General features: G+C 31.7%; 1 protein-coding gene across 1 annotated transcript in view; it reads left to right on the top strand.

The window, feature by feature from the left end:
- Positions 1–25,368, top strand: part of DPYD (dihydropyrimidine dehydrogenase) — a 934,958-nt gene that overhangs the window by 310,689 nt on the left and 598,901 nt on the right. The gene's annotated exons all lie outside the window — the stretch shown is intronic.

The raw sequence follows: 25,368 nt of genomic DNA, 5'->3' as shown, positions 1-25,368 counted from the left end.
TATTTATTTTTTTATTTATTGTTATGGGGTTTTGCCCAGAGATGCTCAGGGATTACTCCTGACTCTGCGCTCAAAAATTACTCCTAGCAGGCTCGGGGGACCATATGAGAATGCAAGAATCTAACTCACATATATCCTGAGTTGGCAGCAGGCAAGGCAAATGGTTAAGTGAGAACATTCAGCCTAGAACTAGGACTTTTCAGGTATTGCATAGTGTCTCAGAACACTTGGTATCACTACTGAGTCTAATTATCTCCATGGTTACTCAAATCTTTGGTAGTAATAGAAGCTCTTTTTCATTATTCAACCAAAATCATAGAGTATTAGCTATAGATATTTACAAAAGTACTTGCTTGGAGACTTATAGTAAAGAGGTAAGGCATTGCCTTGCATGCAATTGGTCTAATTTTGATTATCACCATCCTTTTGTGATCTTTGAGTATAGACCCAGGAGTGCACTGAGCACTATTGAGTGTGGCACCAAACAAAATGAATATGCTTGAACTGATCTGAAGAAATTGGGTGGTAAATTGATGGGAGTTGGAAGTCACCTGAGACTTTATTTCTCTGTGTTACTAGATATTTTCTCTTGAGAGTGTCTATTTTTCTATATTTCTTAGGCACCTTAAAATAACTTTTTATTTTGTGTTTGAGCCACATGGAACAGTGTTCAGGACTGACTCCTGGTTCTGTGCTCAGGGATTACTGCTGGTGGAGTTCAGGGGGACTGTACGGAATGCCAAGGATTGATTCATATTTGGCTGCATGTAAGACAAGTGCTCTAACCACTGTGCTCTGTCGCTCCAGCCCCAAAACACATTTTTTTTCCTTTTTTTTTTTTGTTTTGTTTTTTTTGGCCATATCCGGTGACGCTCAGGGATTACTCCTGTTATGCACTCAAAAATCACTCCTGATTTGGGGGACTATATGGGACTCTGGGGACCCATATGCAAAGCTCCACCACTCCAGCCCCCCGAAACACTTTTCAGTGTTATGATTTTCAAATATTATAATAACTTAAGAAATAATTACATTTACAGAAATCCACTAAGTATCTGTAGTTTAAAATTGTGTTAGTGTGGCCTTCTATTAAATCTCTTGTGTGAGTTCTTGGAGCCAGCATTATTATATATAAAACTTATTCTTAAGTAGATTTTTATCAAGAGTCTCTAAATGGTATATAGTCATGAATATTTTATTTATTTAAGAAGCATTCAATATTATTTTTATAGTATTCTCTTCTGTCCACAGATAGAAACTGAAGTTGTTGTTTAGGTATTATAAAGATTTTACATTAGCTCATTTTAAAATAATAAACCTGACTTAATAATAAGCAAGAAAAAAGAGGCACAAATATTTTGCCATTTTATTTTTTAATTTTCTGATATTTCTTAATCTAGTATCACTTATAAGACTCAGGTACAATTATTATATGGCCCTCAATAATTCAGAAATAAAAAAAATAGAACTGCAACAGATTTCATTCAATTATCACTTAATGAGTCAAGAAAAGCCCTAAAAGGAGACACAATCAATAATGGCAATCATTCAATCATATTATCATATCTATTGAAAGTGTATCTTACTTTTCAGAATAACTAAGAGACATTGGTCATCTCTACAAAAAAAAATACCCAGAAAATAACATCTGTGGAAATATTAATGTCTATTTAAATGCACCTGAATCATTGAAATTTTTTTGACTTCAAATCAACCTGACACCATTTCCCAAATAAAATGATTAAATGAAAACTGAGCAAATTATAATTGTAAGTGTAGAAGACAAGTCTATTCATATCTATAACAGTAATCATGTTTTGTGATTGCTACCTTTACAACTTAAAGGTTAACCAAATGACCAACAAAAATTACTTTTTTTCTTAAAATATGATACATGAATGTAAGAACTATCCACAAAATACCATTTCATAAAAACATTATTTTTTATGTTAGCTTTTGATAGGCCACATCCAGCCATGCTCTAGATTTACTCCTGATCTTGTATACTTGGATCACTCTTAATAATGCTCAGCAGACCCTATTTTTTTCCATATTCTGATCATTTGCTTTAAGGATCTTTTCCAATCTCTTCTGTTGCATAGAGTTGTTATGCATCTCATTTTCCAGCTCACTGACTCTGTCCTCAGCTGCTGTTACTCTATTGGAGAGGCTTTCCAGTGAGGTTGTCATTTAGCCTACAAAGATTTTCAGTCCTGTTATTTTAGTCTGGAGGTTTTTCATTTATATTTTTATATCCTCGTGACAAGAATATATATATAAGAATATGTGGTTCATTTAGCTCAATCCATGCTTTGAGTTTATGAGAATCCTCCATATTTCTTCTCTAAATTCCTTATCTGAGAGGCTAAATCGGTGATTGGTACTTTTCGGGTCATCAGAGCTGCCATCTTCATTCTCAATTCATGGTGTTGGCCTGTGTTGTTTCCCCCATTGTTGTGCTTGTAGTGTGATGTTTCTGCATATTGTGCTAGGGTTAATTGACTTGGAGATGTGCATAGATGCGGGTCTTGAGCCAATGCAGCCATTTAAAGGTGCAAAGGCGATCGCCATCCACCCTTCTTGGGTGGGGTCAGATCACCTCTGATCACGTGGCTTCCGCAGATTGATATTATTTTTTACTAATATTTAAATTCATTACACTTAAATACATTTTGAAACACAATTTTTAGAAACTCTTTTATACCTGCTGATCAAAAGCTGTCAATTGGTAGATGAAATAACACTGTGTTACTACAAAAGTCTATCACATTTCAGAAGAGAGTTTATTTAAACATCCTATGTTTTGTGTTTAATTATTTTCTCCAAACTATGTATTTCATTTGTATAAGTAGGTTCTGCTTAAATTATGTTGTTGAAAATTTTTTCATTGTTGTATAGCATAAATTTACTTAAATGAGTAACTGGAAATCAATTGTGGAGAACCAAAATGGTTTATATAACTTTTATGCAAGTTCTTGAACTCAAATTATTTGAAAATAATATATTCTATATAAGGAATTACTAGAGAAGAGAAATAGTGTGACAATAATTGAGAGTATTAAAGTGGTCTTTTAAGTACATTATTAAGCTTTTTTTACTATGGACATTTAAGAAGTTTTAAAACAAATTCTTATTTTATTTACTTATACATAATGTAGAAAATTTTGATGTGTGTTATATTTTGATTAACCATTCAGTACCACATGGTGTGCATATGGAAAGATCTTTATACTTCAAAGCTCTGTTCACACCCAAACCCATTTATACAAACTTACATGTATATGGCATAAAGTTAACAGATGTTCATTTTTCTTTTGTTACAGAGATAAACATGCATTTAACTATTCTAAATTATATTTGCAGAATAAGATATTTATATTAATATCTTACACTATGTAAAGACATCCAGTTTATGAAAATTCATATTTAATTTGAATCTTATTTCCTTAAATATTTAATGTTTTTAGTTAGCATTTCACTTTTTGTAATGTACAAACTGATTTTGTTGAAATCTTGTTGAAATATGATTCACTAATACTTTTTCAATTCTAGAATAAAGAACAGAGAAGAAAAAATCAAGGGATATAGGAAGAAGAGAAAAAGGAAAATATAATTGGGAAAACCGGTGTTGGCTTCAATTATAACACTATTATCAGAAACTGCTAACGTTAAAAACTCCAGACACAGATACAACAATACTGAAATAATCTGATCTGTGTTATAACCACTAATTTATTTATTTATTTTGTCATTTGGGTCACTGACTCTGTGCTAAAAATTGCTCCTTGCAGGCTTATGGGACCATATGGAAGGCTGGGTGATTGAACCCTGGTCCATCATAATTCTGCTGTTTGAAGGCAAAAAGCACTTCTGCTGTGCTATCGCTCCAGCCCTATGAGTGATTTTATTCTATGTCTATCCCTTTCCCTCTGACTCATTTCACTCAGCATAATAATCTTCAAATTCATTCATGTATAAGAAAATTCCATTATTTTATTTTTCTTAATGACTGAATAATATTCCATTGTGTAGCTATACCACCTTTTCTTTAGCCACTTATCAATTATCAGGCACCTGGGTTGCTTTCAGATTCTGACAATTGTAAATAGTGCTGTAATAAAAATAGGATTCCTGAGTGCATTTTTGTATTGTGTTTTTGTGTTTCTAAGGTATATCCCTAAGAGTGATATTGCTGGATCATCTGAAGACTCAATTTTGAGTTTTTTGAGGAATAACCATGTTGTTTTCCAAAAAGGCTAGACATGTTGGTATTTTCACCAGAAGTGAGTCGCTTTCTTCACACATCCACACCAGCATTGATTGCTCTTATTAATTATGATCTGTAGCAGTCTCTGTGGTGTTAAATAATATCTCAGTGTTGTTTTTATTTGCACTTCTCTGATTAGTGATGCAGAGAATTTTTTAAGATGCCTTTTTTATCTGTATTTTTTTCTTTGAGGAAATGTTTGTTCGTTTCTTCTCTGCATTTTTAATGTGGTTAGATATTTTTTCTTGCAAAGTTCCATTAGTGAAAATCTATGTCTTAGATATTAAAACCCTTACCAAGTAGGTATTGGGTGAATCATTTCTCCCATTTTTGTATAGCTTTAATATCTTAGTCACGATCTTTTGAAGTACATGAGGCTCTCATTTTAATGTAGTCCCATTTGTTTATCTCTGCTTCCACTTGTTTTTTGACAGTAATGTTTTCTCCTTGAAGATGCCTTTAGTCTCAGTGTCATGGATAGTTCTACTTGTGTTTCCTTCTATGTACCTTACAGTTTGGGGTCTGATCTCAAGCTCTTTAATAATCCATTTTGATTTGACCTTATGCATAATGTTAAGGAGAGTTTCGAGTTCTTTTATTTTTTGCATGTAGTTGATCAGTTTTCCCAGCACCACTTGTTTAAGAGATTTTCCTTGCTTCACTTTATATTTCTTGCTTTTATAAAACATTAATTGATCATAAACCTGTAGGCCAATCATCATGCTGTTTTGTTTGTTTATTTATTTATTTATTTATTTATTTGGGCCACACATGGTAATGCTAAGGGGTTACTACTGGCTATGCACTCAAAAATTGCTCCTGGCTTGGAGACCATATGGGACACCCAGGGATCAAACCACGGTCCATTTTAGGCCAGCACAGGCAAGGCAGACTCCTGTTTGTGCCACTGCTCTGGCCCTTAATACCATCCTGTTTTAATGAATACTGCTTTTTAGTACAGTTTAAAATTGAGGAGAGGGATTCCTCCCATCTAATTTTTTGCCTAGTATTGCTTTAGATATTAGTATATGATTATTGTTCCATACAAATTTTAAGAGCATCTGATCCACTCCTTTGAAAAATGTTATGGATTTTTTAATGAAAATCGCATTAAATCTATGCAATGCTTTGGAAATAATAATGACTATTATTTTGATCTTATAAATACCACCGTAATTAGATATATTTCTACTATTCTTAGTCCTTTAGTTTTACCACTGGCTTATCATATTTTAAGATATCTTTGGGACCATATTGCAGGTCTTATACACGCAAAGCATGTGCTCTGAACCAAATTCACATATCTATATTTTATTTTTCATATTATACAGTATATTGTTAAAGTTCTACAGATATCTCAGAAGCTGACTAGGGATTGCAAACTAAAATTAAAATATTATGGTATATTTAGAAAAGCAATGAAATCATTCTAATACAATTAACAAATATAAATATCTGTAAGCACTACCAGAGTTACTTCATAGAACTGGCTATTAAGCTCCACATTGCTTAATCAGTTATCTGTTTAGCCAGCTAATCACACTGTATTAGAAGTCAACAATTGACTCCTGAATGATGTTAGAAAGACCCTCTCAAAGAAATACATTTTGAAATAAAATGTACAGTATACATTTATTTATTATGGTATCCAACATTTTTGGAGTATTAAAATTATTTACATAAATTATTATAGTGATAACTAAAAGTAATTTGTAATAGTGATTTCTCTATTACACACATAATTTTGTTTTTTATATTTATTTTTTCTTTATTTAAACATCTTGATTACATAAATGATTGTGATTAGGTTTCAGTCATGTAAAGAACACCCCCTTCACCAGTGCAAAATTCCCACCACCAATGTCCCAAATCTCCCTCCATCCCACCCCACCCCCACCTGTACTCCAGACAGGCTTTCCAATTCCCTCATTCATTCACATGATTATGGTAATTCTCTGTATAGTTATTTCTATAGCTGCACTCACCACTCTTTATGGTGAGCTTCATGAAGTGAGCTGGAAGTTCCAGCCCCTCTCTCATTGTCTCTGATGATTGTTGCAAAAATGACTTTTATTTTTCTTAAAACCCATAGATGAGTGAGACTATTCTGCGTCTCTCTCTCTCCCTCTGACTTATTTCACTGAGCATGATAGATTCCATGTACATCCATGTATAGGAAAATTTCATCACTTCATCTCTCCTGACGGCTGCATAATATTCCATTGTGTATATGTACCATAGTTTCTTTAGCTAAAACATCTAATCCCATCAAAAAATGGGGAGAAGAAATGAACAGACACTTTGATAAAAAAAATAGAAATACAAATGGCCAAAGGCACATGAAAAAATTCTCCTCGTCACTAATCTTCAGGGAGATGCAAATCAAAACAACAATGAGATACCACCTCACAATGCAGAGATTGGCGCACATCACAAAGAATGCGAACAATCAGTGCTGGTGGGGATGTGGAGTAAAAGGAACTCTTATCCACTGCTGGTGGGAACACCGTCTAGTCAAACCACTATGGAAAGAGATATGGAGATTCCTCCAAAAATTGGAAATTGAGCTCCCATTCGACCCAGCTATTCCATTCCTAGGGATATACCCTAAGAACACAAGAATACAATACAAAAAACCCTTCCTCACACCTATATTTATTGCAGCACTATTCACAATAGCCAGGCTCTAGAAACAACCAAGATGCCCTTCAACACACATAATTTTGTAATAATAATAGTAATAATTATTCCTTTATTTCACACATAAATTTTATAGAACGTTTAATAATTTTATAGTCCTACAGCCTATATTTGAACAGGTTCTTGTTGAAAGCCAAGAATTACTTATAAGTAATACTCTTAACTTGTCATTGTCATAAATAATGAAATGATGATATAGATATATTTTATGTTTATTTAAATACATGGTAAATGAATAAAAATAAAATGTTCTCTTTGAAAATCTACACTTAAATGACATTAATCACATCCACACTATTGTTCAGTTGTCATTGTCACTCATATAAGTGCCACTGTTAAGAATTAAGATGTAATTCTTTCCATCTTATAAAACAGAAACTTTCAATTTACTTTCTAATTTTCTATTCTCACTTCTCCCAAAACACTGTTCTACTGTAGATTTCTCATAGAAGTAAAATTATATAGCATTTGTTCTTTTGAGCTGAAGTTTGAAAATTACATAATAACTCAAAGTTTATTTATCATAATTTTTATCTTTTAACACACTTAATGTTTATTGTTCCTTTTTTACCATTTAATCTATCAATGAATACTTTATTTTTTAAATTCTTTTAGCAATTGTGATTAATTCTGCTATGATAATAAGTGTACAAAGGCCTTTCAAATTTCCGTGTTTACTTTGGGTATATGTAATTATACATATGGAATGGAATTATTGGATAATAAAGTGATTTGTATCTTTTTAGATGTTTTGATGTCCTATCATACTTTTTTATTTATAAAAGCTCCATCAGCTTTAACTCTCTACCAAGAGTGGCCAGAGAGACTATTGTGGATAAACATTTGCCTTGCATATATCTGACCCTGAGTTTAGTTTCTAACAGACCCCTACCAGAAATGATCCCTAAATGCAGAGCAAAGAGGAGTCTCTGAACACTGGCTGGCAAAACCTCAAAACAAACTAATAAACAAAATACTATACATTTCCATCTAGATACTAATGTATTTTAGTTGTTTTACATCCTTGGTAACTCTTGTTATTTTTGGTATGCATGATAGACATAATCTGAGTAACTGTAAGGTGGTACCAGTAACTTTTAATGCTCTTGTATTTTACTGTCTAACAGGAAAAGAAACTTGCACTGTAAATAGGTAACAAATGTTAAAATCTTATAGGTTCACTGCAGAATTAATCAACAGAATTGATTAGAAAATAAGTGTTCTCAGTAAAAGTCTAAGTCCATTTATCATTTGTGAAAGGGCCTCAGTTGGAGAATAGGCCAGAGGATATAAAAAAAAAGTTTAGTTCAGCCCGATGATAAGTTTAATAATGAGCGGCACATTACGAACTGTAACATTAAACTACAGGATAAAATAGTTAAATGAGTTGCTGAAAACTATATTTAAATAATGGAAATTTTAGATTTTGTATACCATCTATCCGGGCTTTGTGGCATCTTCTCAAAAATTCTGAATGATTGGTATTAAAAACAGACTATAATAAGTATTATAAACAAATGAGTATGACTATCAATAAAAACTGCTTTCACGTTGAAATACAAGAATTAGCAGCATATTCCTATGCCTAAGAATTGCAAGGAAAACAGCATATATTGTCTAATAGTGTAGCAAATGATGAACAAATCATATTGTAATTTAATATTTGATTTATTAAAAATATACTCAATATTAATAAATTCAAGTTTCCATTATTATACTTAAGAAAATATTAAAAGATGAAGAAGAAAAATTAAACCACTATCCAAGAGTAATAAAAATACATTATTATCATATTTCAGATTTATAGTTACAATATTAGTTATTACATTTATATATTTAAATATTTTCTTTCTCCACACATCCATATTTATGTAAATAGTCAGGATATATTGAATACATATGTGCTTATTTATATAGATGCTTATTATATCTACTTATATATCATACACCCACATACCTGTACTGATATATATATATGTACATTTTTTATTATGTGAACAATGATGCAAAGAAAGAGGACAAGGTCTTAAGTTACAGTGGAAGGACAAACACTCAAAAATAGAGTTCTCAGAAGAAATCCCCCTGCTGACACCTTAATTTTGAACTTAGAGTCAAAGAACATTAAGAAAAATAAAACAGAACCCCTGTAAAATTAGTTATGTACTTTAAATTATAGAATACGTTTATCTTATTCATTATTTGCTTTTTAGTTGGCTGTGTTTTGATTCTTTTTACAGCTTTTTGCACTCATAAATTAACTATTGAGAAATCAAATCTTGAAGAAAATAGAATGAGGAAGAAATAATATTTACCAAGGCAATATAATCATAAAACTATTATAATTTGTGGCTATTCTCCCTGTAGAATAAAAATTAAAAAGTGTTTAAGATAAACTAACCGCATTTATAAAAGTTTTTTGACTTCTTTACGAACAAGAAAGAAAAGGAAAATGAAACATAATCAAGAATAATTTTATTGACAGCATATTAAAATCTATTCATATAGCTTAATATGAATAACTGCAGGTTAGACTAATTTTGTTCATACTTTAAACTATTTCTTGAAAGTTCATTATTTCTAAATTTTCCTGCTTTACAACTACGGTATTATTGGTAGAGTAACAATAATATGTACTTAATGTATTGATACATAAATTACCTTCACTCATAATTTTTAGTTGGCAAAGGATCTCAGTGTCATGTTTGCTTATTTTTAACTACATTTGTTTATTTATTAAATAATAACCAATTTCTGATAGCTGTGCATTAAAGTCTTGTTCTCTTATGTTACATTATTGAGTGACAAATACAAACATATAGTTATTCCCCTATCATTCTTTATAATCCCCTACTTATATACCATAACATCTATACAATTTATTAATTTGCTTGCAAGTATTCTATGCAATATTTCTAGGCTGTCAGGTTCTGCATGAAAAAGACAAATGAGGCTAAGACGTAGGAGTAGAAGATGAGGAGGTCACACTCATATATTTCTGTTCACAAGTGACAGCTCCATATTATTGCTGAAACACTACTTTCAGGGACAGTAAAATAGGACCAAGTATTTTAAAGAGAGCCAAATAGATACAGTAAAGTCAAATTTTGAAGAATGAGCACATGAATATAGTTCAGTTAGTTACTACTCTTCCTTTTTACTGTTACAAAGCATTTCAATGTGAGAGGTATGCAATTAGAAAAAAAGCTTTGGGGCCAGAGAGGTAGCGCAGCAGTAGGGTGCTTGCATTGCATGTGGCTGACCCAGGAAGGACCTCGGCATCCCATATGGTCCCCCAAGCCAGAAGCGCTATCTGAAAACAAAACAAAATTACTTTGGTGCTAATTAAATTGATTGCTAAATGTCTGGGAAAGCACAATAAGAAACTAGACTTTACATTGTGACTATTATACCAGTGTAGAAAATAAAAACCAAGATCTGAAATAGATCTATGAGGAGTGAGACTAAGAAGTAAACTGAAGAAAAAACATTGAAGAAATAGTACCTGGCTACATGTGATAGTGGGTGATAGGGTATTCAAATGAGCAAGGTGCATTGGGAATGTGGAAAATTGGTAGAAGTAAAAAATAGGTTCAGCAGTTAGACAGATAACTTTAGATATATTGTTAGAAGATGAAAATTCACCAATAGAATAAATTAAAGGAAGTTATGAGCTTTGGCCATATCTGTTTCTTTTAGGAATTTAGAAATCAATAAACTGTGCCTAGTTATACCTAGATACCAGGGGAGATGTTCATCAGAAGGTACAAATTTGCTATTACTTACAATATTAGAAAAAATATAAGCTTAAAATTAGTTAAATTCAGTCATTATTTTATAATTAATCACTATAATGAGTAATAGCATTTACGTAGTTAATTTTCTTTAAATTTTGATGTGGTAATGTGATGTTTTGATCCAATAAAATAAATATTAATCTTCATATAGCTAAATATTCTTCTAAACTTCTTTGTATTTTACCTATAAGTGTTGAGCACTTGGTTGATTCAGAAGCAGTGGTTTATTTTAAAGATGCTTCTTGCAATAATAATTGTCTCGACATGCTGTACATTATGTTTTATAGAACCAATGTTAGTATAGGATAACATTTTCATAAATTATCTTAATTTGTAAGTCTTAAATAGGTGTCTGAAAAACAACTGTTCTGTGGTCTTCAAAATTGAGTGTTATGTTTCCCTAGTGTTTTATGTGCATTGTATATTATAAAATATCATATTGTAATTTTTTATAACTCAGGGTAAGTAAACAAGTGTTCTTCACTCACCATAGTAGGTTAATTGGTACAACAAGTAAAAGAGTGTGATATCTCAGAAGTCTTTGGTTTCAAGATTTTTGTTTGCATTACAACTCTACCTAATATATACTTTTATTAATTCATGTTTAATCAAATAAACACACCTTTTAAGACATAGGTAAATTTTATAAAAACAAATGTTCTTCTTCCCCCAGCATTGTATTATTTAGAATGGAGTAATAATATGTAATATTATTAATATTTATTAGTCATTAAATGTGCTCAAATAAAAATGATACTAATTTTATTTGTATAAAAATGCCCAAACTTGCTTTTAAGACCATGTACTTTGAGCTGCAAAATGACATATACTTTCAATAAATTGCCTTTTTGGAGAGTACCTTTATATTTGCAATAGAAAATTTTAGGGATTTTTATGAGCTTTTGGCATTCTTAACTTATTCGGAATCACTTGTACACTAGTTTTATAGAACAGGTAAAACAACCCTTTATCTGGGCTGTAGTGACAGCAAAGCAAGGATGGTGCTTGCCTTACAAGTGGCCAACCAGGGTTCGATCCCTGATATCCCCTATTGTCCATTAACCCTATCAGGAGTAATTTCTGAGTCAGGAGTAACCTGTGAACACTGCTAGGTATACACACAAAAAAAAAAAAAAAAAAAAAAAAAAACCTGTTTCTCACAGGTGTGAGTTCTCCTTAACTGGACACAATGAAAAAATGGCAGATATTCTTAGCCAAATCTTTTTGAGAATTCTAAACATACATTATTTAGGTTAACAAAAGTTTCATAATGAAGTAAGCCAGGGGTCTCAAACTGGCGGCCCGTGGGCCATTTGCGGCCCTCCATACAACATTTTGTGGCCCGCAGCCAGCCTTCAAATATCGCAGTATTCCCGATTATTCGCTTACTGAATAATCGCAATAAAAATCGCATTAGTAAGAAAAAATTCGCACTAAACATTCGCATACCCCGAACAGTTCTATTCGGGGTATGCAAATGTTTAATGCGATTTTTTGCGATTTTTTCTTACTAATGCGATTTTTTATTGCGAATATTCAGTAAGCGAAATTCCATATGCGGCCCTGCCTCACCCCGACTTTGCCTCCTGCGGCCCCCAGATAAATTGAGTTTGAGACCCCTGATTAGTAAGCTTTGAGTTGCTACCTCTTTATTTTGGGTCCTTCATATAAGTGTGGGAGTAACTTTAAGTTTAAAGGAGCATTCTCTACCAAAAACTGATAAATCTGAGACAAGTAAGAAAAAAAAATGATGCTAGCAGGTACACTTGTTTAAGTATTTCCTTTTTCCTTTTGTAGTGTGAAAGAATTGCACTTACTGAGCACTTGCCATGTTGTAAATGTCTGCTTTGGCATCTGTTGATGCCTAAACATTTTGCCAAGTTTTCTGAATTACAACATTGTTGGGTGGGGGGCATTGCCTACATCTTCTAATTGGGTTTCATTCCAAAATATAACATAATCTCTTGCATATATAGTTATCTTCATGTCAATACTCAGTAAACTATATATACGATAAAGAAATGATTTGCATAAGATTCTCAAGAGTCAGAGACTATGTTGTGGGCATGGATAAACCCCTTGGATTGCATATAATTGATCCTAGTTTGAACCCCAACATTCCATTGTGTCCCCAGAAATGTAAAGAGTAATAATACCTGAGTACAGAGGTGGGAAGAACTTTGAGCATTTAGATGTGGGCCAAAAACTGTGATAATGATGGTGGTGTGTTGGCGATAGCCATGGTGATGGATGGTGGCATGATATGCTATTCTCAAGAACAAAACTAATCTTTGTTTTTCCTTCATTTTTATAGCACCCTGTCTAATAATAATGAGGAAGTAAAATTTAGTATAATAACTTAAAGAAGGATGAGGAAGGATGATGCAGATGTTTTAAAACAAACTTTTAATGTATTTTATGTTGTTAGAAAGTAATGAAAAACCATCTGAAATGAAATTTAAGAAGATACAGAATAATGTAAATTAGTAAGATTAGGCATATAAGATGGTTTTTGAAGATACAGTGATACTATTTTTCTTATTCATAAAACATGGTTTTGTAAAGATAGAAAAGTTCAGATATATTGGACAGATCAGCCATATTGAACATAGTAGAACTTATCAGACACTCTGTTATTATAGGTGAAAGAGAGAGAATGAGAAATAGTATATAACAGATAAAAGACACTGACAATAAAATTACCTTGTAATGACTAATTTGAATTTATTGTAGTTCAATTCCAGTTTACTTTTATGGAATAGAAAAAAATTTTATTGGAATAGCAAGAGTAATTGTATATGATGTCTTTATTGACTGTAATCTTCTTATAATTTTAAGAGCAGTATCTGGCCCTTTGTTTAAAATATGCCAATTATTCTTCGCCATCTATAAGAAAAACAATGCAACAGAAAATAACAGGGCACATTGTTTCCACACACAAAAGAGGATGCGGCAATACACAGCAATAAAACAGTGCTCACAGCAAAGAACTCAGACTGTTATGCTATGAAAATAAAATGATTGAATCATGTTAAGTGACATGGTCTCTCCAGATAAAGGTATTAGTTTGTGAGTAAGAAGAATGAATATGTAATGATTACCTGACAGCAGTTTCAAAATTCAAGTGAGAAATGATTAAAACTTAAATTTTAGAGAAGAATGAATTAAATAATTAGCATTAGGGTCTCAATTATTAGATATTTTTTCTTATGGCTTAAAATTAGAAACATTAATGAAGCACTGAAAAATAAATTATCAGTAGTCATTACAATTAAATAGACATTTATTGCTATAATCCTAGGCTATAGACTTTTTCCCCTAATACATGGGATAAAAAGTAATATTATTTTATAGTCAAATTCAAATTTATCATTTCTTATCAAATACACCTATAAGTCTTAGTATTGACATAATTGAAATTATATATGAACATTTGCAGATTGCATAAGATTATTTCTATAATTTGATTCCAGACATTTTTCATATTTATATGCTTGAATATTAAAACTCATTAGGAACTGTATATTTATATATGTAGAAGAGATTAATTTATAAAACTAAAAGTAAACATAACAACTAATTGAAGTGCCTAATAGAGCATTTACAAGAATTGAATTCTAGCATAACCAAACAAATGTTATCTTGATCTTCTTGTAGTTTATTTTATGCAACTTGCAGGCACCATGTATAGATAAAAACTAACAGAATACTCTTTATACTAATTTTTTTTTATTTTTTTGATGTTGTCTTATGGGTATTTTTTTAACCATGAATTGGTTTAAAAATCTTTAACATTTTTATGTGAAGTTTATAAACATACACACTATATATTTGTCTTTAATTAAAGAAACCACACTCTGCTTAGGACTGCTTCAGTGTCTGTGCTCAGGAATCAGTGAATATGTGTGTAGAGGGAGAATTTAGGGAGTCAGTATGAGCTATTGAAGATAGAACCCAAGTATGTTATATAAGAAGCAAGTTCTTTACCTACTGTAATATCTCTCTAGCACAGCTAAATATATTTTGTTGATTATTTAGAAATAATCCCTTTTTTTAATTTTTTTATTTTTAGGACCACACCTGGCTGAGCTCAGTATTTTTGTGCTCAGATTTCAATTTCTCCTGGCAGGCTCAGGGGACCATATGGGACACTAGGGATCGAACCCAGGTTCGTCCTGGACAGCCACATGCAAGGCAAACGCCCTACTGCTGTGCTATCACTGCTGCCCTAGAAATAATTCTTATCAGAAAAATTGTGTGTCTGATGATCTGGAAAATGTTCTCTGAGATTTAAAATAAACTAGTCTGTATACTCCTTATTAGTTATATTCCTTAAAAACAATTTTCATTTAGCCTGTTACTAATACTGACTTACTCTTTGTTGATATCACTTTAAAAGTATAATATAGTTATAACCTGGTTTTCATGGTTATTTCTTATTTCTTTACAGAAAATTATTTTTATCTGTCTATTACAAGAAAAATATTTTGTCCATTCATACATAGTGCATTACAAATAAAACATTGCTTAGTTAGCAATGTCAAAATTTAATATCAGTTCCTGAGTTGAATATATACGTATATATATATATATATATAATTTAACTTTCATTACATTTCTCCACATATAAATGATTATATTAACAAGTTTTTAAAACATAACAGTAGGCCCAGGAAGATTTTTTGCAGGAATTAACCTACTTACTATATATATGCAGCCAATCTGGTATGATCTTTAGCACCTTTGACCTCAATTGCAGAGTTATTAATATCCCCTAAATATTTCTAGGTGTTGTCTCAAAAATGCCAAAAATAGGGGCTAGGCAAGAGCACAACTGTATGGTATTTGCCTTGCATGTGGCCTACCCATAACAGACCAGGTTCGATATCCAGCATCCCATATGATCTACTGAGCCTGACAAGAGCAATTTCTGAGTGCAGAGCCAAGAACCCCTAAGTGCCACCCAGGGTGGCCCAAAAAACAAAAACAAACAAATAAATAAATAAATAAGGCAAAAATTCTAAGAGGAAAGCAATTCAAAAGCAACATTCTATAAGTTAAAAAAAAAAAAAGCTTGTCAGATAGTACAAGAATTAAGGCCAACCCCAATTTCTTTGGTGCCACCACATGTTATCCCATGAATATCAATAAAAGTCACTCCTGAGCAGAGAGACAGGAATGGCCCCTAAGATGTGTTTCAGTATGTCATCTAAGTTAGAAATTTAAATTTGAAATGTTAGTAGTTGGCTTGAACATGCCAAGTTCCTCTTTTCTTCTACACATATCTAAGTAAATTTATTTCAGTAAAAGCTATTTTGATTCATTTAAAACTAAAAGGTTAATATTCTTGAGAATTTTATATCTGTGATTGGTGGACAAACCTGGACATACTTGGGGTCAATATCCAGCTTGATCTTTAGGAATCACTCCTGGTAGTGCTCAGGTAGACATGAGGTTCCAAGGATAGAATCCAGAATTGAAACATGTACAACACAGTAAAGCCATTTTGCTATCTCTTTGGCCTCAACTTCATAATTTTGACAAATAGGTATCTGTAGAAAATTATTCTGAACTTTGCTTATGTCTACTTACAGTGTACTAATGTAATAGTAAAAGTGTTAATGATCACAAATATGTAATAGGATTAAGAAATTACTATCAAATATAAAGCTAAAGTTTAGCCTGGAAATGTAGATCAAAGAATAAAGTACACCTACAGAAAATTATATAGTTCTATTTAGCATGTTGAATAGAAAATAATACTGTTTCCGATATTAAAGACTTATATGAAGATTCCTATTTCTGTAATTATTTTAGTGGTGGAGGAAGTTCAAGATTGGTGGTGAGAAATTGATCTAATTCACTGTCACTATGTACCTTAAATATGACTGTGAAAGACTTGTAGTTTACATTGGTATCAATAAAAATTATTTTAAAAAAGGTTATGAAACCTTAAAAAAAGATCAAGTAAAATACAACATATCCACCTATACTATTCTAAATTAGCAATCAAATGCCAGATTTGCAAAATACATAAGACCTAGAAAATAAGAAAATGACCATTACATTTAGGATTTGGGAAAACAGATGGCTTTTTAAGATTAGAGTAAGCCATCCAATGCCTGAAAAGTATCCAGATTTATTAAATCTCCCTGTAGACTCAAGGTTAGTCATACTAAGTAATTGTGGAGGTAGATAAATACAAAGGAGGGATTTGCCAGACTCTGTTAAATGATAGCTAGATCATTGTTCCCCTGTACTCTTATCCCTCATTTATTCAGTGGGGAGAGTACCTCCATTGCCTAGATTAGACAACACAAGACTCTAGGTCTAGGAAATACAAGCAGTAAGAATAGAAATAAAAATTTGGCATGCTTCAGTTGAGAAATATCCTCTTCATTCCTTCATTCAACTTCCAGAGTGACTGTTTTGTAGTTCAAAGATAAGAACTTGGAGATGACGGTGGTTCTGGAGTTATGTCAACTGGGCATGTTTTTGTATATATAAGATATATATATATATGTATATTGAAAAATGAAATAAGATAGTGTAGAGCACAAGAGATATTACCTTTTTGAAAACTTGCTGTGATCTTTACAGCACATTTTTCATTGGAAAAATAATGTTTGTACTAATTTTTCACCAAAAATTATATTGATGTCCAGGGAGATTTAACAATGGGTAAATTTGTTTGACTCTGATTAGATCTCTAGTATCATATATGGTCCCTGAAGATACATGACCACAGACTCTAACCAAAGACCCCTGACCACAGTGCCTGGAGTAATTCTGAGATCAATCTAGTGTGATCCAATTTCCGCATCCTCAAATTAATAAAGCAAAATAAAAAATCTTGTTTGGTTTTTAAGGTATTTTCATCTTTTCAGCCCCTTTTCCCCAAATAGTACAAACATGCTTGTAATCATGGTGCTTAAATAAACATTTTTTTTAAAAAAAGTTAAAGTAAGAAAAACTTAATATTTTTATTTATCAGTTCACAATAAGAGAGCACAAGTTCAATCAAAAATATATTGATGCCATATAATGTTTAGAGTTTTAGTTTCCTAGATTAGCAGAAAAATAAAATCATGTTTTACATTTTCATTTATGACATGCTTATTAAATTCATGTAGTTGTTTTTACTATTAAAAATCTTGTAATATTTTAATTTATATTTAGTTTTTCTCTTGTCCAAGTTGAATTTTAGGAATCAACTTGTTAAGACAAGAAAAATAAAAACAATGAATGCCATGAGAGATTACCTCTGTCATATTGGATCTGTTATGGCTGAATGTATTTTTCAGTAGGCAACATTGAAAGTAAACTCATTGAATGCATCTTCTGAGAGTTAAAAACAGCCATCTTAAATGTGTCTCGCTCTGTTTGATATTTAGCAGAGTAGTGGAGCTAAGCTTCAGAGAGGCCATGTGTTAGCCTCTGAGGAAAAGGTATGCTAACAAGTTTGTGAAAAAGCTGTGCAATAATTTCAAAATAAAATCCATGATTCTTCATTGAAAGATCATATGAGTCTATTTCCCAAATACCTCCATTGTAAAATTGTCCAATTAAAATTCAAGAGTCCAAATATATTTGTATATATTCTAGTTATTTGTAGCATAAAATTATTCCTTCATGTTAACCTATATTTTATTTTAATCTATTATTTATAATGTATTACATTTGCTAACCATTTGATGGAGTTTTTCTTTCTTTCCTTTCTTTCCTTCCTTCCTTTTTTCCTTCTTTCTTTTTTCCTTCCTTCCTTCCTTCCTTCCTTCCTTCCTTATTTTTCTTTCTTTCTCTCTTCTTTCTTTCTCTCTCTCTTTCTTTCTCTCTCTCTTTCTTTCTTTCTTTCTTTCTTTCTTCTTTCTTTCTTTCTTTCTTTCTCTATCTCTCTCTCTCTTTCCTTCCTTCCATCCTTCCTTCCTTCCTTCTTCCTTCCTTCTTCTTTCTTTCCTTTCTTTCTTTTTCTTTCTTTCTTTCTTTCTTTCTTTCTTTCTTTTTTCTTTCTTTTCTTTCTTTCTTTCTTCTTTCTTCCTTCCTTCCTTCCTTATTTTTTTCTTTCTCTCTTTTTCTTTCTCTCTTCTTTCTTTCTCTCTCTCTTTCTTTCTTTCTTTCTTTCTTTTTTCTTTTCTTTCTTTCTTTCTCTTTTCTTTTCTTTCTTTCTTTCTTTCTTTCTTTCTTTCTTTCTTTCTTTCTTTCTTTTTTTTTTTTCTTTCTTTCTTTCTTTCTTTCTTTCTTTCGTCTTTCTTTCTTTCTCTATCTCTCTCTTTCTCCCTTCCTTCCTTCCTTCCTTCCTTCCTTCCTTCCTTCTTTCTTTCTTTCTTTCTTTCTTTCTTTCTTTCTTTCTTCCTTACTTCCTTATTTTTCTTTCTTTCTCTCTTCTTTCTTTCTCTCTCTTCTCTTTCTTTCTTTCTTCTTTCTTTCTTTCTTCTTTCTTCTTCTTTCTTCTTTCTTTCTTCTTTCTTTCTTCTTTTCTTTCTTTCTTTCTTTCTTCTTTCTTTCTTTCTTTCTTCTTTCTTTCTTTCTTTCTTTCTTTCTTTCTTTCTCTATCTCTCTCTTTCTCTCTCTTTCTCCCTTCCTTCCTTCCTTCCTTCCTTCCTTCCTTCCTTCCTTCCTTCCTTCCTTCTTTCTTTCTTCTGTCCTTCCTTCCTTCCTTCCTTCCTTCCTTCCTTCCTTCCTTCCTTCCTTCCTTCCTTCCTTCCTTCCTTCCTTCCTTCCTTCCTTCCTTCCTTCCTTTCCTTTCCTGTCTTTTTCTTCATTTTTTGGTTTTGGGCCACACTTGGTGACACTCAGGGATTATTTCTGGCTGTGCACTAAGAAATTGCTCCTGGCTTGGGGTAACTATATGGGATACTGAGGATCAAACGAAGGTCCGTCCTGGTTCAGCAGCTTGCAGCGCAAGCACCATACCACTGTGCTATCGCTCCAGCTCACTTTTTATTATTTTATAAAACATAAATAAATATTTTATAAAACATAAACTTCTGATCACCACCAGAAGTTATTCCCAAGTACAGAACCAAGAGTAAGTTAAGTCATGACCATTACTGATATGGCCCAAGGCCAAAATACATAAATGTGAGCTTTCAGTTCTAAAGTTAAACAGAAAGATTGCACAACAATAATATAAATTACATATATTAAATACATATTCATAATTAAGTAAATATATTTTTATATTTAAATAATACCAATATTTTGTAGATGAGGATAGAAAGTTATTGGAAGAAAAGTTTGTGACCATCATAACTAGATACATGAAGACATGGAATGAATTCAAAAACTGAACTTGACTAAATATGATAACATCCTAAAAGTTATGCAAAAGGATGATTATGAAAGTGGTAACTGATGGGGAGTGACATAGTAGATGAATGTGTTTTATTAGTCATACATGTGAAATAAATATTTATGGTGATTTTATTGATCTCAGTCACAGTCAAAGCTATCATAATTTTAGTATTGATATCACTGCCTTATTCCTTCAAACTTATGAATATTATTTACCATAAACAAATTTATGTTACTATTTCTTTTCATCTGCCCTTACATTAATGCCCTGAAAGGCAAACTATAATCTGAGTAAAATCATGGTAACATAATTGTAAGTAGTATTTTATGGGCTAGGAATCTGTCACATCTTGACAACAGAGTTTTCTTGTTAAAAGATCACATAACTTTTTATTACAGATTTTCTGTGGAAAAGTTCATATCTGCATATCTCATTAAATACAAGATAAGATTTTGAATTTGATTGCTAACTAAGTTTTCTAATTGTTTAAAATTTGTTTAAATGAATGTTTTATATAAAATATTTATGAAGAGAAAATAGTTATTGCTTTTTTCTGGGATATTTTTAAGACAGAAAATAAATGCTTATTTACATCAGTTGTCTCTTTGAGGTCATAATGATGCTATAAGATAACTGGTGATTTATCACACAAGATTGCTTTTGATATCTAGTTATTACAAGATGGCCTAATTAATTTATATATATCCATAGAGAAGAAAAATGAGATTTCACATTTTTCTGGAATTTTATTACAATTTCATTGAGGCTTAAAACAGTATAAATAAACAAATGACCTTTATTGTTTTCAGACCTAAGTAAATAAAGCTATCTAAAAAAAATTCCTCAGCATTTGTGTTCTAAAAATCTGATGTGGTAGATATGTTTCTAGAAATACATCTTAGATTAATAGCTTACGTTTGTGTGGACTTAGCTTTACATAGGCATTATTCCTGTATTTATTTGACATTTTAGATAAGAAATTTCATTTAGCTTAGAATGAAGTCATATGGAATTCAAGAAATATTTAAAGATAATTTTTCTATAATATCAATGACACCATAGGAGGTTTCACATTTCTAAAATGCAAGCAGTTGGTATTGTGTGGTCAGGGACTAACGAGGGAATGAAAATCAGAACTCAAAATGAAGTGCCTTTTCGGTTTAACACTGGGCACTGATAGAAACTGATAATTTTTTATTAATGGACGGCAACCTTGCATTGAGTGAAAACATCTGCAAGAAGTGATTTATTATTTCAGAGGTATTGGAAGCTTGCTGTATCTTGCAGATTTAAGTATGTGTGCCTGAATAAAATAAATGAGATGCAACATGTGAAAAATGAAAACACATTACTTGTAAAGAATGTGTCACAAGCAGGGTATTTTTGTTCAAGTACACTTTGTCATGGGGACTTTTAATGCTGTTCTGAATACAAATCATTTAACTGCTTCATAAAATCACCTCAGTTGGAATTCTTGCATCTATCATCCAAGACATAAATGAGGGTTAAACTTAATGTGGTGTAACATCCCCTAAATGTTCAAATTTTGTGTCATATACAGCTATTAAAATTGCACACATATTCTATGGATCAAAATGAATAGATTATAGATTATTAAAATAGTAGTCCCCAAAACAAAAACAAGGTTTGATGTTCTAGACCTTAATTGAATACTCAGCAGATATACGAAGTTAAGAATTTTCACCACAGCTATTATAGTTAGACATTTAGATATATCATTTTATGGGTGAACAATTTTTAGTTAGGTGCCACACTATGTGATTAATAGAGAATACAATGGAGAGAATGCTACTAGTTATAGCATTGCTTTAGGACCCTGTGCATTTGTGTGTGTGTGTATACACATATCTTGAACCCTGCACTAGTACTTCATATTAGAATAATACCTTTGTATAAATCTCATGATGTATGTTTTAGATTTACCAGAAAATTATTTACAAAAAATAAAATTATTAATAGAGCTAGAAGCCTGATGATAATTATCAGAATGGATTATGCAAATTAAAAGAAAGTTGAAAGGGTCAGCAGATAAAGTGCTTTCCTGGCTCATGACTGTCTGAGGTTTAATCCCTGACATCATACATGAATTCCTTTACCTTGTCAGTAGTCAGTCATTCCTGAATCAATTCAGGAATAAACTGAGTAAAGAATGCTTTCTGATACCTATAAACAAAAAAATGAAAAAAACCTTTAACAATCTGTAAAAGACATATGCCATTAAGACTACTAATTTATTCTTTTCCTATTTGTGAGATTTCTGTTTAAGTTACCCCTATTATAATATACTTTGGTCTCAAAGAATTTTAAAAGTTTAATATCATAAGTAAATATGTCATAAATATCATTATATGATAGAGAGATTATTTTGTAAAGTATTTTATAACTTTCATTTACAGATGTAATTCTTAATTAATTGTAAGTTGAATTGGGGAAAGGCTTCTACATCCCTAGTGAGCATGAACTAATTCCTTATTAAAAGTTTTGTTGATGGGGCCGGGCGGTGGCGCTAAAGGTAAGGTGCCTGCCTTGACTGCGCTAGCCTCAGATGGACCATGGTTCGATCCCCCGGCGTCCCATATGGTCCCCCAAGCCAGGAGCGACTTCTGAGCGCATAGCCAGGAGTAACCCCTGAGCGTCACCGGGTGTGGCCCAAAAACCAAAAAAAAAAAAAAAAGTTTTGTTGAATGATTGAATTAATGAAGGGGTTGATCATAGAAATATTTTCACAGCAGTTTTATACATTAATTTAAGAGTACTAGAGAACTTGATCTACTCCAGACAATCTTCTGTGTCTGAGAATATAATGTTGGAGAGATGAAACATCTCCCACTCTCAAGGAAATCCTAGTTTAGTTGGAGATATGTTGAATTTGTCACATATCACATAGTGAAATACATGAAAGGCTATATGAAGAAATTTTAAGGGTTTTGAGACTATGTTGCACAAGGACTGGAAGACTAACAGGAGGTGATCTGTTAGCCAGCTAGTTGAGTAAGGTTTGAAATATGACCAATACGCAAGCAGCTGGAGACACTAACTTCTTGAAATTAAAATGTAAAATAATCTTATTTGCATTTAAAGGGATTGGTTTAGCAGCTTTGTGGCAAAAAAGGAAGAAGTGGGAAAAATCATTCAAGAAGCTTTAGTTATAGAGACTTGCAGATGACATTAATTCTATGTACTCAGAAATACAAAACTCCACCCCTGCTTCTCTTTGAAATATCTTAACATCCTCCTTGTTTCTTATATTGTTTTCTGAAAGAGGTCCTCAGAAATGAGGGGGTCTTACATATTTAGCTTTTGATGTAACATGTATTTCAGTATAAAGCTTATCTTGGAGTTAATCACTGGATACTTCCTATAATAAATACTTATTCAATAATGGCTTCTAGATATTTTTAAGTTAAAAACAGAAGATGGCTGCTTCCTTAAACATGTATCATGCCTGCTTGATTCTACACTCATTTTAGATTTTTCCACTTTGGGGAAGTCTGTGTTCACTCATGAACACAAACTTTCTTTTTTCTCTCCCCTAAAATCTTCCTAGATATGTTTCCATGAAAACTGTCTTGTCTCACCAATAAAAAAAAAAAAAAAAAAAAACAGAATTGGTAATAAGGCAGACAGTTCCAATAGAACTTTTTAGTGCTTTCCAAAATTTTTATTCTAAATTAAAATGTCAAAAACTGTTAAAATATCTTTTTATTAATGAATACTAACCCATGACTAATTGAATTTGGATCAGATTTAAATACATTGTTATATTCAAGTATAGAATGAATAAGAATATAAAACATTACATTCTAAATAATTTCGTCATATGGAGACAAAGTAAACTACTGAAATAAGAGATATAAAAAATGTAATAAAGGCTCATAGAAATAATTTACCTAGACTTTTCTTGTACTTTTTAAATTTTGCTAACCTGCACAGCCATTATAAATAGTTTTCTCTATTTTTGGCATCTTTTAAATTAACCTTTATGTGAAAATAGCCATGATCATCTCGAGACCACCATATGTAGCTGAAAATTTTATATAAATTGACTTTCCCAGGGGCTGAAGAGATAGCACAGTGGTAGGGCATTTGCCTTGCTCGCAGCAGATCCAGGACAAATGGTGGTTCGCATTCTGGCATCTCATATGGTCCCCTGTCCCTGCCAGGAGCTATAGCCCTGCCAGGTGTGAGCCACAAAAAAATAATAAAATAAAATAAATTGACTCTTCTGGCCTGAATAATTACTGTCCAATTAATTTAAAGCTAAAAATTGTTCTTCTAGGGGCAGGAGAGATAGCACAGTGGTAGGGCATTTGCTTGCATGTGGCCCACCCAGGATGGGCCTGGGTTCAATTCCTGGCATCCCATTTGGTCCCCTGAACTATCCAGGAGTAATTTCTGAGCATAGAGCCAGGAGTAATCCCTGAGCATCGCAGGATGTGGACCAAAAACCAATCAGTTAATAAGATAAATAAACAAACTGCTTTAATAAAAAAAATAAAAAATAAAAATTGTTCTCTCAACTATACTAATGTAGACTAAATTAAATTATAAAATTACGTTTAGTAGTTTCCTTAAACTCCTAAGTTGTCGATATTAACATAGCCTAATAATGTTAACATCAAAAACATATAGATATATGTTCTTCTTAATTATGTGGATATAACATACGTAAAAATTAAGATCCAGGCATACTGAGTAGTAAGAACTTGAATAAATATAAGATGCTAGAACTTGTTCTCATTAAAATTATTTATACTGAGACTAAAACTGTAGACAAAGCACTCCTTTCCTAGTTCCCCAAAACAGGTATGTAAATATAATAATGAGCAAAAATGGCAGATTACAGCTTTGATAATTATAAACCAATCTATTCATTATTGTAGCTTCAATTGAATCTTTCAACTCATCTCCCTTAAAATGTATTGCTTTTGGGCACACGACAACATCATAAAGAGATTCTAGATTCTTCATAATATAACAATTGTTTTTCTTGTCAATAATAGATTAAAATTTTATTTAGTAAAGTTTTTATCCTAGAAAAGAACTTATGAACACAAAAGAAAGAACCATACTTGATTGTTTTATAATAAAGCAAAACATGCAAAGGATGCCTATATAACTCTGTGGATACAGCTTAAAAGTGCTTTTTGAAATTAAATATTAAATAATTTCATTATTAGCTATACTTTTTCATTATATACCACAACATATACAAATAATTTACAAATATTTAAACTATACACTTTTAGCATTTAAATAGTCAAGAATCAGAATTTTACAGTAATCTGTGC

Source organism: Suncus etruscus, chromosome 19 (assembly GCF_024139225.1).
Source record: "Suncus etruscus isolate mSunEtr1 chromosome 19, mSunEtr1.pri.cur, whole genome shotgun sequence".
Taxonomy (NCBI): Eukaryota; Metazoa; Chordata; class Mammalia; order Eulipotyphla; family Soricidae; genus Suncus; species Suncus etruscus.
The sequence above is the reverse complement of the archived record's forward strand: the minus strand, read 5'-3'. Positions and strand labels throughout refer to the sequence as shown.